This window comes from Schistocerca gregaria, chromosome 2, assembly GCF_023897955.1.
Source record: "Schistocerca gregaria isolate iqSchGreg1 chromosome 2, iqSchGreg1.2, whole genome shotgun sequence".
NCBI classification, from domain to species: domain Eukaryota; kingdom Metazoa; phylum Arthropoda; class Insecta; order Orthoptera; family Acrididae; genus Schistocerca; species Schistocerca gregaria.
The window spans coordinates 350,259,713-350,276,938 of NC_064921.1; the positions used below are offsets into that span (position 1 = coordinate 350,259,713).

General features: G+C 42.9%; 1 protein-coding gene across 2 annotated transcripts in view; it reads right to left on the reverse strand.

Moving 5' to 3' along the window:
* LOC126337029 (ras-like GTP-binding protein RhoL) overlaps positions 1-12,693 on the reverse strand; it is a 350,016-nt gene extending 337,323 nt beyond the window's left edge. For both annotated transcript variants that reach the window (XM_050001312.1, XM_050001313.1), the window contains exon 1: positions 12,523-12,693. The gene's annotated coding sequence lies outside the window, so the exon portion shown is untranslated. The remainder of the gene's footprint in view (positions 1-12,522) is intronic.
* Positions 12,694-17,226: the final 4,533 nt, after the last annotated feature.

Genomic DNA, 17,226 nt, shown 5'->3' on the forward strand with positions numbered 1-17,226 from the left:
AAACATTCCCCCTCTCTTGCGATGCCCGTTTCACTTCTAGCTCATGATATTGGCCCACCAATAGCAGCAGGACGAATTTTAATCGATAACTCTTCTACAGCATTAGTGCGAGAAAAATCCCTTTCTAACCACAAGAGTTGTTGACGATAACCCCCTTCGTCGGCACTAGCGCGGGAAAATTTCTCTCATTATACAATGACGGTGGCCCACCAATTGTACCCGACGCATCCAGCATAAGCGTGGGAGAAATGAGACTAGGCGCCACTGGTCTCTGACTGTGCCCAATGTACAGTGGACACGACAAGATTCCGGATATGACCCCAGCAAAGTGGTCGAAACGTCGATTGTTTGAAGAAATATGACGCGGTCTAACAACCCGGAAGATCGTAATTGCATTAGACAGGGTTACATGATGGTACATACTTTCAGGGATGGTAGGAAAGGGTAAATGTATCAATTAAAGTTAAGGGACCCTGGTCTAGTGGTTAGCTTTGCTGCCTCTGCACAGCAGTGTGCCGGCTTCAATTGCTGGACATGATGGATAATTTATTCCCCCCTGTCTGAGTACGTCTTAACCGCAAATGACCAAAATAACGTGAAACAGTCAGGCTTGCACTAGGCAGCCGAATAATCTCAGAAGGGCTCTTCCGGCTAATAATGCATACGATCATTTCGTTTCATTTCATGTAGTCATGACATTGCCTGTATCTGGTCATTCTAGTAATCGTAGCGCTGTGACCTAATTGATGGCTGTTAAAAGACGTATTTCTGATGCAGGGTATGGTCTCTTCCCTTCCCTCATCTCGCTATATTCTCTCAGGTGTGCAGCTGTCTCTTAAGGATTATTTTGACGAGTACTTGGTTAGTGCGGTACAGTGTTGTTATGGATGACGAAAAAAGTCGATTTGACGTGGAGTACGGGGGCCACGAAGCCTTGATTACGCGTCGTGAGTCGCAATGTTAGTTTTTTTTTTGTGTAATCCACTGAACACGTAATGAAGGGTCCTGACTTACGCTTCTCTACAATCAGCGTCTCAACTATTACGCACTTCATCCTGTATGCGATGTACTGCTAGCGGTCGGTCATAATACCTACATAAATCACTATTCTAGACAGTTTCCCGCCACCTGTGGTACCGAAGTGGCGATAAACGGCTTACCGAACTTCACAGAGATAAAGCGTCTATTTGCTGGCTTTTCATGAGGTACAGACAGTATTTAAGCATTACACTTCAAGAAAAGTTACATGGGTGGCTGTTCAACGTAAATACAGCTCACTAAGAAAGTATAATGTGCGTTAATGCTTTTTTCGAAAGCCACGCCGTATCCGTATCGTCTTAAAAAAAATGATATAGTTTGTTGTATCTAGAAGATACTGTTACTTCTTTATTTGTTAAGGAAGAAGGAAAACGTTGTAGCGGATCTTCTCCGATAGAGGCAGTCTGCAATGGTGGCCTCATCCTGCGCACCGTACACTCCGCTGACAGAGAGAAACCAAAGGAAGTCAAGCCTGACATCACGTCGACGACGAAAACGTTAGGTGGAGCACTAACTCAGTTAGAGTAAACTGCAAAATGGGATGGTCCTTTTCAAAGCTACCATCTTGTCGTTCGCTTTGATCAGTTTACCGTAGGTACGAAAAATCTAAATCTGGATGGTTGGGCAAGGATTCGAACCCAGCTCCTGTCGAGTACAAATCCATTGCGTTGTGTGATTCCTCTTTCGGACATAAAAGTGTAATTAAAATATTGCATTTGGGTACAGACAATCTGTTATTTGTTTGATGTCGTCTCGTCTTCACTAAAGGATTTACAAGGGACGGATTTGTAGATCACTTAATATTAGAGTGGTGGCAGTTTGGCCAAAAAATCGCCGTTTTGAGTTTTGCAGACGATACCGCGAGGAGTAGAGAAGTTTATCGTAGTTCGCTGGAGCAGCGAATGGTACCTAACTACTGGAAAAACGCACAGGTCATTCCCGTTTTCAAGAAGGGCCGTAGGATAGATACACGTAATTATAGGCCTATATTGTTGACTTCAATCTGTTGTAGAATTATGGTACAGATTTTATGTTAAAAAACTGTGACGCTTATGGAGAACGAAAATCTCATCTATAAAACTCAATATGGATTCCACAAAAGAGAGAAACTCAGAGATCTCTGATCTCATGGAGGAACGGAGAAAGGTGTAGACAACGGCGCTGAGGTTGATGCCGTGTTCTTTGACTTCAGGAATGAATTTGACACTGTCTCGCACTTCCGGTTAATGAAGACCTGCCGGGGTGGCCGAGCGGTTCTAGGCACTTCAGTCTGGAACCGCGTGACCGCTACAGTCGCAGGCTCGAATGCTACCTTGGGCATGGATGTGCGTGATGTCCTTAGGTTAGTTTGGTTTAAATAGTACTAAGTTCTAGGGGACTGATGACCTTAGAAGTTAAGTCCCATAGTGCTCAGAGTCATTTGAACCATTTTAAGCGGTTAATGAAAACAATACGAACTTATCAAATATCGGACCAGATTGGCGACTGAATAAAGATTTCATAGTAGACTTCCGGAGTACACCAAGGAAGTGTGATAGGCCCGTTACTGTTTACAATGCGCCGAGTGGTTATAATTAAACTTCCCTATTTAAGACGTTATAACACGTAAACTATTAACCCTATGAGGACCAAACATTGTAGCATTAATGTCAAGGACACGGGAAAGAGAAATAATGTAGAATAAATTCAATCGAAACACTTTTAATGTGCTGCTACAGTACATCTAACATTACACACCGGTACCACTACTGCTACAAAAGGGGCTCAATATGGCTGCCGTCTGTGTCTAGAACAGTCTCAAAGCGCAGAACTGCATTCTGCTCAGCGGAAGGAAGCACGTCGGTAGGTATGCTGGCTACCTCTCTTGACATGCTGCGCTTCAGATCAGCACATGTGTGAATGTTCCTCTGGTAAACCCTATCCTTCAGGTAGCCCCACAACCAGAAATGGTTCAAATGGCACTGAGGTCATCAGTCCCCTAGAATTTGGAACTACTTAAACCTAACTAACCTAAGGACATCCCACACATCCATGCCCGAGGCAGGATTCGAACCTGCGACCGCAGCGGTCGCGCGTTTCCAGACTGTAGCGCCTAGAACCGCTCGGCCACTCCGGCCGACCCACAACCGGATATCAGAGGGAGTCAGATGAGATGATAGTGCCGGGCACGCATTTGGAAACGAGCGGCTCATAATTAGATCATTTCCAAACGTGTTTCGGAGAAACAGGTGAACTTCACTGGCGATGTGCGCTGGTGCCCCATCTTGCATGAAAACTGTAGAGTTCAATGCGCCTCTCTTCTTTAGGGTGGCGAAGCATATCGCAGTAAGTGGCCAGTCACAGTGCACGTCTTTGGACCTTGAGGGCCAACCAGTTCAAAAAAGAATGAGCCAATGATGAACGTACCCGTGAAACCATACCAAACGGTGACACGTTCACCATACAGAGGAACTTCATGCACATCGACCTGTGGTAAAGGTCCCCACCTTTGACGATTCTGTATGTTCACCTATCCTGTCAGAGAAAAATGAGCTTCGTCTGTCCATAGGATGGTCTAGGTCCAGCCCTCGTCGACTTCAATCCTTGCGAGAAAATGGAGAGCGAAGTCAGCACGTCGTTATGCGTCCTGTGGTGCAAGCTGCTGTACGATATGGATCTTGTACGGATACCATTTGAGAATGCCTCGAAGCACGTTCCGTACAGTGGACCACGGGATGCTCAACTGTCGTGTCACAGCACGCGCACTGCCTGACGATCGGGAATTGCGCGGAGCGTTGTCTGCCATAGCAACAGCGACTTCATCAACCAGCTGTGGTGCAACCGGTCGTCGGCCTCTTCCCGGAGCGACGCCCAGTTCTCCAGTCGATTCGAACTTCTGCATCTGCTCCGCACAGCAGGAGGAGAAATAGAACCCTTCCGTAATCCATTCAGCCCGCGATATTCTCGAAGTGCAGCTGCAGCATTACTGTTGTTTTGGTAACAGTAATGCCCTGCTCCTTTTGTCCAAGCTCATTTTGGCACGTTAACAAGTGCACTGGTCAGGACTGCCAGACTATGGATCACAGTGACTGATCACGGCACTGGATAGTGGCGCTGTGACACATGGAAATCATGAACCCCATAATCTCTGCATTAATGCTACCTGATTTGGTACTCGTACGGTAATTACTTTCCGTGTTATAACGTGTAAAATAGGGACGTTTAATTATAACCACCCGGTATATCAATGATCTAGTAGAAATCTGAGGAATCTCTTTAAGACTGTTCTCAGATGATGCGGTTGTCTATAAGAAAGTAACAACGGTATAAGACAGTATCGATTTGCATAATGACCTACAGAGGATTGATGAATGGTGCAGGCTCTGGCAGTTGACCCAGAACGTGAATAAATGTAACACATTGCGCATACATACGAACATACATCCACTACTATACAACTACACTACTGATGACAAATTGTTGAAAACAATATCTTCCGTAAAATACGTAGGAGAAACTATCCAGAACGACCTTATGTGGAACGTCCACAAGCCAGCCGCAGCGGCCGAGCGGTTCTAGGTGCTTCAGTCTGGAACCGCGCAACCGCTACGGTTGCAGTTTATAATCCTACCTCGCGCATGGATGTGTGTGATGTCCTTAGGTTAGTTAGGTTTAAGTAGTTCTAAGTTCTAGGGGACTGAGGACTGCAGATGTTAAGTCCCATAGTGCTCATAGCCATTTGAACCATTTGAACGTCCACATAAAACAAACAGTAGGAAAACCCATGCCAAACTGAGATTCATCGGAAGAATCTTAAGGAAATGTATCTCATCCACGAAGAAAGTGACTAATAAGGCGAGTGTTCTACCGATTCTTGAGTTTTGTTCAACTATATGCATCTTTACCAGGTAGGACTGATGGTAGAGACAGAGAAGATCGAACGAAGAGCTGTGCGTATCCTCATGGGTTCGTTTAGTCGGCGCGAGAGCTTTACAGAAATGCGCAACAAACTCCAGTGGCACACGCTGCAAGAGAGTGCGTATGCTTCGCGGAGAGGCCTACTAATGAAATTTCGAGAAAACACTTCCTGGGAAGTGTCAGGTAGCATTATTTCCTCCAACTCGAGAAATGAGCGCGGGGAGAAAATTCGAGAAATTAGAGCCAATACAGAGGATCACCAACAATCATTCTTCCGATGCATCATTCGCGAGTGGAACAACGAAGGGATGATCAGTTAGTGGTACCAGTACTATCCTCCGGCACACACCGCCAGGTGGCTTACGGAGTATGATGTAGATGTACGTGTGATGGTCTAGGCGTTAGGCACGCATGTGGAAGAAGCAGCCGTGTACAACAGATTTAGCAATTGCACTTTTTTTCCTGTATGCTGGAATGATTCCTTTATAAGACTCCATCTTTGTCCAGTCTTACGTTGGCACCCTTTTCTAATGGCCTTGTTGTTGAAATACTGCACCAGTCTTCATGCCATCTTCATCGTGGCGGAAGAGGTTTTCTATCACCAGTACTAGCTCATAAGAGAAGGAGAAATATAGGCGTACAATTTCTGATCAGCAGACAGTGTCCTAATGTTAATTACCAGGTCTCAATGCAATTCTTTATGGAATGAAGATGAGGGGCTGTTTACGTTGCGTTTCGTCAACAGCACTCCATTAAGTTCGGCAGCACGGTTGGTGCTGCTCGAGATAAGTAGACTACAAGAAAGTGTCGAATTTCACTCTCTTTTTGATGGATCTGGTTAGTCATCTATAATAAAGCAAACGCAACATCAAACTGCAGCAGTACTCTTCACAGACAACCGCACGACTGATACTGTACACACGTGATACACAACTCTGAGGAAAGAAGATGTACGGTGCTTCAGCATTTCAGTGCGACCCCCTGCCATCCAGCAGAGATAGCAACAGCTAATGATTAGGCACTCAGCAGCTCAGTTAGCCACGTGTGGAACGAGGAATCTGCCTCTGCGCGACACTCATTTGATGTGATATACGAAGGTTGGAACTTTAATAGTGGGAACTATTTATTTACATCTCGTACAACATAGACACGTGTTTCAAAGTTTCACTGACCTTCAAAGTAGTCACCATCATTGTGTATAACCCGTTGCCAGCGATGTGGAAGTCGTAGGATACTCTTAGCAGTGCCAGTTGTGTTGACAGTTCGAGTGGCGCGGTCTATTGCCCGACGAATTTGTAGCAGTTCTGAAGCAAATGCCGTGAAGTGTTTCCTTCAGTCTAGAAATCGAGTTGAACTCACGAGGGCTTAAGTCAGGGGAGTGCAGTAGGTGGTATAGCACTTAGCAGCCCCATCAGTCAAACAAATCAGTGACAGCTTACACTGTACGTGCTTGAGCATTGTACTGAAAAATAATGGTCAGGTTCTGCCGAAAGTGTCATCACTTCTGTCTCTATGCTGTTCATTTTTGGAACACAACCTACGACCCCATTCCGTGCACCGTAGCTACCTGTTGTAAATATGTTCCCGCTGCTTCTGCCTCAAGTGAGCAATCATATACCGAAGACCAAAGAAACTGGTGCATCTGCCTAATATCGTGTAGGGCCGCAGAAGTGCCGCAACACGACGTGGCATGGACTCGACTAATGTCTGAAATAGTGCTGGGTGGAAATGACTCCATGAATCCTGCAGGGCTACCCATAAATCTGTAAGAGTACTAAGGGGTGGAGATGTTTTCTGAACAGTACACTGCAAGGCATTCCAGATATGATCAATAATGTGCATGTCTGGGGTGGTTGGTGGCCAGTGTAAGCGTTTAATCAGAAGAGTGCTCCTGGAGCCACTCTGTAGCAATTCTGCACGTGTCGGGTCTCGCATTGTCCTGCTGGAATTGCCCAAGTCCGTGGCAATGCACATTGGAAATGAATGGATACAGGTGGTCAGACAGGATGCTTACCTACGTGTCACCTGTCAGAGTCATACTCTACACGTATCAGAAGCCCCATATCACTTCAACTGCATACACCCCACTCCATTACAGAGCCTCCACCAGCTTGAACAGTCCCCTGCTGACATGCAGGGTCCATGGATTCATGAGGCTGTCTTCATACCCGTACACGTCCATCCGCTCGATACAATCTGAAACGAGACTAGTCCGACCCAGATAAATGTTTCCTCATCAACTGTCCAATGTCGGCGTTGACGGGCCCAGGCGAGGTGTAAAGCTTCGTGTCGTGCAGTCGCCAAGGGTACACAAGTGGACCTTTGGCTCCGAAAGCCCATACCGATGACATTTCGTTGAATGGTTCGCACGCTGACATTTGTTGATGACCCTGAATTGAAATCTGGAGCAATTTGTCACGTTGAACGATTCTCTTCAGTCGTCGTTGGTCCCATTCTTGCAGGATCTTTTTCCGGCCGTAGCGATGTCGAAACCGTGAAATGGTCGGTCGGGAAAATCCCCACTCGGAGATGCTGTCTCCCACCGCTCGTGTGCCAACTACAACACGACGTTCGAGCTCACTTAGATCTTGATAACCTGCCATTGTAGCAGCAGTAACCGATCTAACAACTGTGGCAGACGCTTGTTGTCTTACATAGGCATTGCCGATTCCAGCAGCATACTGTGCCTGCTTACATATCTCGATATTGAATAGGCATGCCTATACCAGTTTCTTTGGCAGTTCAGTGTGACAACGACCTTTTAAAATTGTGACGTAGCTTCATGCTCAATGAGCAGCAGTGACAAAATATAATCAACTACACACGAGTAAAAACACATCCATGTCTTCTAGCTTACAATTTACGACCGTCCTATCCAGTTAACCAATACATTAAAATAACAAGTTTGTTTGCGTGGACAACACTCGACTGGCAACTAATGTGAAAACCTCACCCACTATCCATCCAACAAAAATCCCGCAATAGGCAAAAACTACAAACAGGCCAAACTTCGAGATTACACCCCTCCACTATTTTTCGCACCTACAAAATCCTAATCCGATCCATCCTCTGCTATGCAAATGCTGCATGGATCTCCACCCAACAAAAGTTCTACAAGTCCCTCCAAATCCTCGAACGCCATGTACTGCTTCGTTTTCTGTACCCGTTACCTTCCTCCACAAAGATCCTCTACCATCACATCAAATTCCCACCCCTCCGCACTTACATCCGTATCTCGTATACTACCCTGTGGAACATATTGTCTCCTCGCGAAATACTTTTCTTCCAGTACAGGTCCTTCAGATTTTAAGTGAAAATGTAGTGCTTCATTGTTTTTTCCTAGACGAATTTCGCCATTTTTAATGTGTTCTCAAAATGTACATATTTTCGTCATCAATCTTTGATTTTTTAAATTTAAAATAATAAATAAGTACACAGATTCTTTATTCTTGTTATATTTTTAAAAATGCTCTTGGCTGAAGAGCGGAACGTTGTACCGCTGACTGCCCATATAGAGCGAGTGGGAAAAGGAACAATAAATAAAAAAAGCTAAATCACAGCAGTAGACCCAGAAGAAGTCCACTGTAACAGTTGCCGAAACGCTGATTTCTCCAGCACATTTTTTTTTACATTACGACGCAGTACGATTCTCAGAAAAACTTTATGTCAACAGTCGTAATGTTCATCTTTATAATGATGAAACGTAGTACAAATGATACTAGTCTGACTTGTCCCAATTTATTTAAGATCAGTAGGAAGTGTTCGGAGTTCACATTATCGGTATCAGATGCATCATTTAATTTGCCATATTCACCAAAACAGCTGTCTAGAAAATGTTTATGATTGAAATATTTGTAAATTAAATGCGTGCGAGAAAAATTGGTTATTGCAATGGAGGAGAGCACATTAAAATGTGTTGAGAAATTGCAACAAATTTCTGCTCTGTTATTAGACGTATTTGCTGAGATGTCACTGTTTAATTGCCACAAGTCATCAGTGATTTATGCTGTCATCGCAAAGTACAGTCTATAGAGCAACACAAACTTTTTAGAGGAAAAATAGACAGCTGATTATGAACTCAGCAATATAATTAATTACACAGTGATAACTGATGCCGCGAAAGACATACCCCCCCAAAAACACTGTCAAACTTCGAGAACCAGGCACTCCTGTTGATTATGGTTAAGCCGAAGGAAAAGTACAATAAGTTTAGCAATTAAGAACTGCAGTCATCACACGTGAGAAACAAGTACGATGAGTAGTAGAATATGGCTGAAGAGAATTAGAATCCTGCAGTATGGTGATTATTCAGACATTTTTGTTACCACTACATCAACTGTCGACAAAACTTTGAACTGGAATTCGTACATATGACAGCTTTAGTATGGCACTTTTTTCACTGCATTAACGGCACGGAGACATCAAGTTCTAATCTGTACTCGAAAACTATTGCCCAGCAAGGAAAATGCTAGCCGAAGATGCTACTTTAAAGTGTCTAGACATAGCTCAAAACTGGGTTATCGCCGATTGTTTGTTTGAAATTTAACGCTTCTGTGATATACAAGACAGACTTCCTTGCTCGAAACTTTGTTTTGTGGTTGTATCCAATCTGATATTAGAAATATTTCACGGTTCCATAAACTAAGATCCAATATGAGAGCTATTATTTTACTTATATGTTGTCGATTGAATCATGGTGAACGTAAATTACTCCTATGTCTGATTTTGACTATAGTTCTTTACGAGATTTTATCTATATGCTATTTTTTGTGTTAACAATCAATTATAGTTTAGAAACATATTTACTAACCTCAAAAATTGGATGTTCTATTTCCACTTCAAAACACAGCGTATTTTACCAGACTCCAAACGGCACTTAATTCTTTCCGTATTCATGTCACAAAGTAAACACACATCTAACGAGTGTTAAGTACTTATGCTCTTAAAGTTTGCAAAAGATTTTTGTATAACCATTAACGACCTATTAGTGTAGTATGACTACTGTTAGCTTAGTATTGTTGAAAGAGTTATTTTTGAATATCTTGCAATTTGTACATGTTGGACCACTATTTGCACTAGTACTAAAACTGTCTTGTGTTGACTTACAATTCTATCTAGACAAGTATCAATATGATGGTGTTTTTCATTTTTTGTTACAGAAATGATTCCTCAGTGTTTTATTCTAGACTTGGTTTACTGTTCGCTCTACGGAGATCAATAGCCAACCGGCTAAAAGTCCGATAGTTAAGTAAAACCGAAATAGCCGTCACCTCTCTGTAAAGCAAGGCATACCTCAACCCGAAGCACGTCGCGATCGTTAAACGGTCGTTATACTTCAGGTGAGCTTAAAAATGGTTTCAGACATTTATTCCTACTGTACCCTCCTTAGCGAGCAACCTTTTACAGTAGGTACAAAATACAAAGAATAAAATCAAGTTAAAGAGCAAAAACGAATTATCATAAACGCTGAGCAATATATTTAGTTTCGGAAAGAACTCTGCGTTTGAGAACACCTTTGACAGTATTTTTAAAGTATTTCTAGTAAATGAATTCTCTTTTGTATGATAGTGCGATTTCTTTCGTAAAGACTATTATATCACACTGTCTGAAATTTAGGAACTTTGCACAGCTGATGCTAGAAGTATAGAATTTTATCTGCACTCCGTCATAAGTGTCCGTTAATCTATTCAGTACATCTGGAATAAAATAATTAACAGCAAGATACCGTGTAGTGAAACATCAAGAACGTCAGCAGTGTTGTTGAATTCACGTTTCGTGAATGCTTGCCTTGCAACTGCATCGCGGTGTCAGTTGTCTGAATGCATTCTTTAGTTTGTGGCATTAGCAAAGCATCAGAGAACTTTACTTTCTCCTTCGTCCTTTAGCACCAAGAGTTTCCTTCAAGTCTAGGCTTGCGACATTTTTTAGGTGAAGAAAACGTGCATAGATGTCAAAACATAGTGTGTCTGACTTTATCTTCGTTTTCGTTATCTCTTATTGCACAGGACTTTGAGAACTAGTAATGGTAAATGAATTTCGATTTATGAAATAAACAGATAAAACTGTCAACACAACACATTGTTTACCGCTTTTGCAGAACATAAGAATAAAATTAATTTCTGAGACTCCACACTTTATTAATAGTGCAAACGACGTAATGTGTGTGGCTTGGTTCACATATGAAATTCCAGGCACAGCCAATGGTGCGGACTATTGTGTATGCATCGTGCCCTATTTCGAGACTCATTTGTAAAACTGGCAACTGCCATCCAACAGATACTCATGCAAAAACCTTTAGCTGAAACCCATGTAAGCTAACAGAAAATCACCTTATGCAAATGAAGGCACCAAGTTATAGCAAGAGTGGCTGGTCTCTTTTCTGTTGAGGTGCTATAAGAAAACAGAGGCGATACGTTAACCGAATGTTGTTCAATTCCAGAAACTATCAATAAAATCAATAATGACATCTAAACCTCGTATTAAGTTCTGTGTACTCGTAAGATGTTATTATAAATCGAAAAAATTGCTACGGTAGGTAAAATAAAAAATGAGCAACAGTTTTCTTACACTTGAAGCAAAACGCAGGAGAGAGAAGTAGCGACAAAATGAAATGTCGGGCTTTAATCGAGTACCTCATTCGATAGACAGCTGGCCCTGAACAGCAAAATCTATGACCCTGCACAACATGCAATTCACTCAAGCAGCAATTTTGTTGCTGAACATTTCAGTACATGCTTCACCTTGAGGTGATTCGAAATTATATTTCCATATTCCATCAAACTGTATTTCTACCAGATAAGGTACATAATTTTCCGTTGGAGGAGGTAAAAAACGTTTTTTTGGTATGGAGATGTGTGTACAGACTGATCACTGAATGAACGGGTGTATATGATGTTTCCGCTTTCGAAGTCTATTGTTTTCTGAAAATCAACGAAGAAGCAATATTATGAAGAAAGGTCACGTTTAACGACGTAGACGTCAGTGGGACACTAAACATTGAGAAGCAAGAGACACAGGTAAATGGTAAGAGCGTATCTTGTATCGAATGAAGACAGATTAAAGTATAGAGTGCGTAGTGTAAAATAATATGCAATAAAATGGTGGATAGTTACTATTTTTTAAATTTCATTAGCAGTCACACTGTGTGAAATGACTAGTCTCGAAATGTCACAGGAAATTTACAGCAGACAATACTAGAAATAACCACAAAATGTTATCTTCATTGTCAGGCAGTGCACACACTATTCGTGAGAAAAAGAAGTTTTATCTCGGTGAATATCTGGCAGATTTAGCACAAGACTGAGTTGTCAGTTATCGCAACAGTTCAGGTACATATTTCTTTGCTCTCAAATGTTATTCTTTCTTTTACAAGCACAGCTACAATGCACATGAAACGTAGTGGAGCTTCTACAGTGTACAAACTAAGTACGAATCGTGTAATTTCACCCTTGTGGGAAGATCTTAGGGTAATGCTGATAAGAAAAAGATGTATGACTTACATAATGATCAAAGGTGTAGCAGTACACCCTGCTCGTACTTCATTTCCGATACTGTTCGTCGATGAATGTTAAGTGAACGTATACTCACCTCTGGCGAGGAACGAACGTCTCAGCAGCAACTACAGAAGCGGTGGAGAGGTCCACAGGCAGCAGGAAGCCGGCGAGTGTTGGCAGAAAGGCGATGGGCGTTGCGTGGAACATGTAAACCGTGGCACCGCCTGCAGGACCCGTCAGCTCGGTAGCCTGCTCACACACAGCGCGCTATGATGGGAGATTAGGCTCAGGAAGTGGTTATTGTGCGCGATAAGGCACGCAGGGGAAGTTGGAGCACAGGCCGCTAGATGTCGGCTCTCGTTATCTCGGCCTGTCTCCTGAGCGAAAGACGAAGGAACGACCCCGCTTTGGAGCGTTTCAAGAAGTCAGCCGCACCAGACTGCTGTAGGCTGGAAACACATCCAGTAATGTAGCCTTAGTACCACATTGTGATCTCGGAACCATGTTTGTGTTTCAGTCTTGTTTTCTAGGAATGGTGGTGCATAAAAATCGCTCCTGTAACCATCCTCTATCTCCTGTTTACAAGTGACGTACCTAAACCATTATCTCCGTATACATATTTCATTACACTGACGGTACCACTTTTCTTGCTTTCCAATCCACGGTTCGTTCCTACGACTCCTCCAGTTTCAACTTGGGTGTAACCAGTACCATCACTCTTGGAAAAGAAAAAAAAATAGAGCAATAATTGCAGAAAACTTACTCGTGCATTTCGTCTCGGAGACCTCTACATCTCAGTTCAAAACTGTCCTGTTCATCAAACTAAAACACAAAAATATCTCGGACTATCACTCAACCAAAAACAAACATGAAAGCCCCACTATTAATCATCCAAAAGAAACGCACAATAGACTGAAACTACTAACCAGCCGAACATAGGGGAATAAAAGCCATGAATATCAAGCATACCAACAAAAACCACATCGTCCCAAACTCACATATGAGTATGTTGCGTGGATCTCAGTTTCTCCCGAGTTTTACCATTTGCTCCAAATGCTTTAGCATCATGCACTCCATTGCACTTTCTATATCCACTTACTCTCCTCAGCCGTATCCTATATCGACTGACAACGTTTTCGTAACCACCCAAAAGCAAGGAGTACGACCGCCAGTCCTATGTCCCCTGTAAAGAACAATCCCTTCGCCCCGCTGTACCTCCCAACATTGAGATCGCCAGCCTTATGCCAAGCTTCCATCACCATCACCACACAATTCACCTCGTTTTCTAGGCCAATTTCGACTACCTCCTACCAGACCATTAAGTCATTCGTGAGATCTACTCCTCTGATTGAGTATAAAGTGCCCTACCCCTTCCATTCCAAATCGAGACTCCTTGCACAATTACGATCCAGTCTGCCTCCTACCAGCTAGATCCCGTCCCTGAACACCTTCCTACACTCATTCGATATCCTTTCTCAAAATTACTTCCTCTCTGCATCCAAATCTCTCACGTAGGAAATGTTACTAAGAGAGTTCAGTACCAACACCGTTACAGATATCAAGCCTACATACATCAGCATCATCTCATCAAGCTTCATATCATCCCTTTTATTTCTATCAAAGATTTTTCATCGCTTTATTCAAACTTTGAAGGGAGACAACATGACTACTACTGAGTCCCCTCCTTCCCTCCCCTCCCCCCCCCCCCCCCACACACACACACTGGAAAAACATAAACAACAGATAAATTAAAGAACCTGATCATCAATGCAATCAGTGACATTCTACGAACACCTCTAAACTGAAAGCCAACCCTTAATCTGCCCAACCGCAACTAATCACAACTGCCCATCCTATTGGGACTCCCATATATCACAATAACTTTATCTCCTAGACCCATATTAGAAGAGGTAATCCTCCTCATGACAAACTCCCTCCAAAATATTCACTTATACCTGCAGAGGCAAAAACTGAGATACGAGATGTGTCAGAAAATAACTTCTGATCGGTCGTGAAATAGAAACCACAGTGAAAATCCAATTAAGCTTTGCACACATATGTTGGGCGGTATCTCTAGTATGCCCAGCGATCGTGTCACGTCGCTCTTTGCAGTTTCGAGCCCACAGCGAGCACATAAAGTTGCCTAGAAAATAATGTCTCCCGCCAAGTAAGGGTGCCTGTCGACAGATTTCACCTGATTTCAAGCAAGCCCACATAACGTAACTGTCATACATTTCCTTCTTCGTGACAATTCTCGGCCGCACACTGCACTGGCAATGAAGACGCCCCTGCGGTGTTTTCGATGGGAAGTGTTTGATCACCCACCACACAACCCGGACGTGGCTCCCTCTGATTCTCATCTCTGCTCATGTGAACTGATTACTATGAAGCACTTTGACACATACAACGAGCTGTAGACCAGCACAGAAACTTGGTGGTAAGCACAGGCGGCTGCCTCGTGTGCCAAGGGTATTGGAAAGTCTAAGTCGGAGCGGTAATTATGTAGAGAAGCAGCCGGGAAGTGTCGCTAACTGTCGCAAATAAAACTTTTCTAATTTTCACTGCTGTTTCCATTTCGCGACCGAAGGAAACTTACTGTCTGCACAACTCTCGTACATATGCCACCAGCAAATACGCAGCCACAACGTAAAAAAAAAGGGAAACATCTGAAGTGGAAACAAGCAGGTACGAAACTCCACAGAACCTACGAACTCGTCTAAATTTTTGAAAAGCCTTCCAGTGTCTAAGTGGCAACAATCCCATTCCCTACACCCCTTTTTCTGCACTATAAGCGTCCTCTGTCTGTCAAACGGAGTAAAGCTGACAATTTTGCATTCCGTTCGACTTGCATTTCGACTACTGCATACTTCTCGCAGCCCATGAAAGTACAGAATAGCTAAGTCTTGCTATTAGCTTCTAGTGCCTGGTCAACATGCCATGAAAAGGTTTTTATACAACATTTACAGCATATTACTTTAAACAATTACTCCTTCAAAAAAAGTCTGCTACTCTTGCTGGGTAAGTCGCAATTCTCTAGACACAATGAAAGAACAGACTCACTCTTATATAGTAATCCCTGCCTCATTCTGCCTCTCTGTCTTCAAGCACACTATTGTCCTGAGCCGGAGGAGACCTTCAGAACACTAGTTCTGCTTATACCCAAAAAACAACCCAGAGAAAGCTCCTGCTACCTACTTAGCAGTCTCACTTCGGTATCTGGTACCGTCTTAGAATACATTCACATATACCTACACAAATAATTATTTTTATATTATACCAAATGAGACTTACATTTCGAATTATCTGCTAATCGCCAACGCCTATACCTCTAACATTTCCTACCCTGTCAGAGTAACAGCAGCAGATTCACCATTTTATGTTCCTTGATATACAGAAAGCATAAGATTGCGTATTGCACCCCAATTGCTTTTTTAAACTACAGACCTTTACATTTATTGTTCAAAAACGCTCTCCTCATCATAAACTTCTCATCCAACGGCCCATCTACGTAACTATTAACAGCATCAATTTCTGTATGTTCTAACCTAGTTCAAACACTTTTATATTAAATAAATGTCCCATATTCGTCCAGGAGACAGTACCCATCAAAACTAAAACAGTCATTTAAACATATCTCTAGAAACAAGTAGTTGTTGAGATACGGGCCATTTTACTTGTAGAATTTAAGCAACATAAACAGTGAAAAGAAATTCTGTTACAATGGAGCGTCGTTTATCCGAAAATTAGGGGCTGGGGATGTTCGGATAACTGGCTTTTCGGATAACCGATCGTTTACGAAACAAATGTAATACTGTTATAGGAACAATACGAAACAAACAAGCAGCTATGTGTATTAAATAAAAACTGCATACACACTCTAAGACAAAAAAATAGACTCACGACGAAGAAATTATCTGAATGGGACGGAAATGGGTAAATTTGATGTACATGTACAGACAAACAAATGAGTACAATTGCAGAAAAACTCAATGATTTATTCAAGAGAAACAGCCTCACAAATTATGCAAGTCAATAACGCTTTGTTCCACATCTGGCCCTTATCCAAGCAGTTACACGGCTTGGAAATGATTCATAGTGTTGTTGTATGTCCTCATTAGGGATATAACACGACATTTTGTGCAACTGGTGCGTTAGGTCGTCAGAATTCCTAGCTGGTTGGAGGTGCTTGCCCATAATGCTCCAAACGTTCTCAGTTATGGAGAGATCCGACGACACTGCTGGCCAAAGTAGGGTCCGGCAAGCACGAAGCCAAGCTGTAGAAAATCTCATCGTGTGCAGGCTAGCATTATCTTGCTGAAATTTAAGCCTGGGTTTGTTGACTGGTGATTTGTGGGATGGGACCAAACAGCGAGGTCATCAGTCCCACTGGATTAGGAAAGGATGGGAAAGGAAGTCGAAAGTGCCCTTTCAAAGGAACCATGCTAGCATTAGCCTGAAGTGATTTAGGAAAATCTGTGTAAGCCAGGGATGGCATGCCATGAAGCGCAAAAATACGGTTCACAGAATATTGTCGACGTACCGCTGTGCTGTAAGGGTGAGCCGAATGCCGACCTCAAGGGTCGTACTGTGAAAAGAAATGCCACCCCAGTCCATTACTCCCGAGTGTCCGACCGTATGGCGGGCGACCATCAGATTTTATCCCACCACTGTTCCAGGCGTCTCCAGACACGTCTTCGGCCTGGAATCCCATTGACTAGATTAGAATTGTCTTCAGTGACGAGTACCGCTTCCAATTACGCCCCGATGAACAGCGAATACGTACCTGGAGACGCCCGGA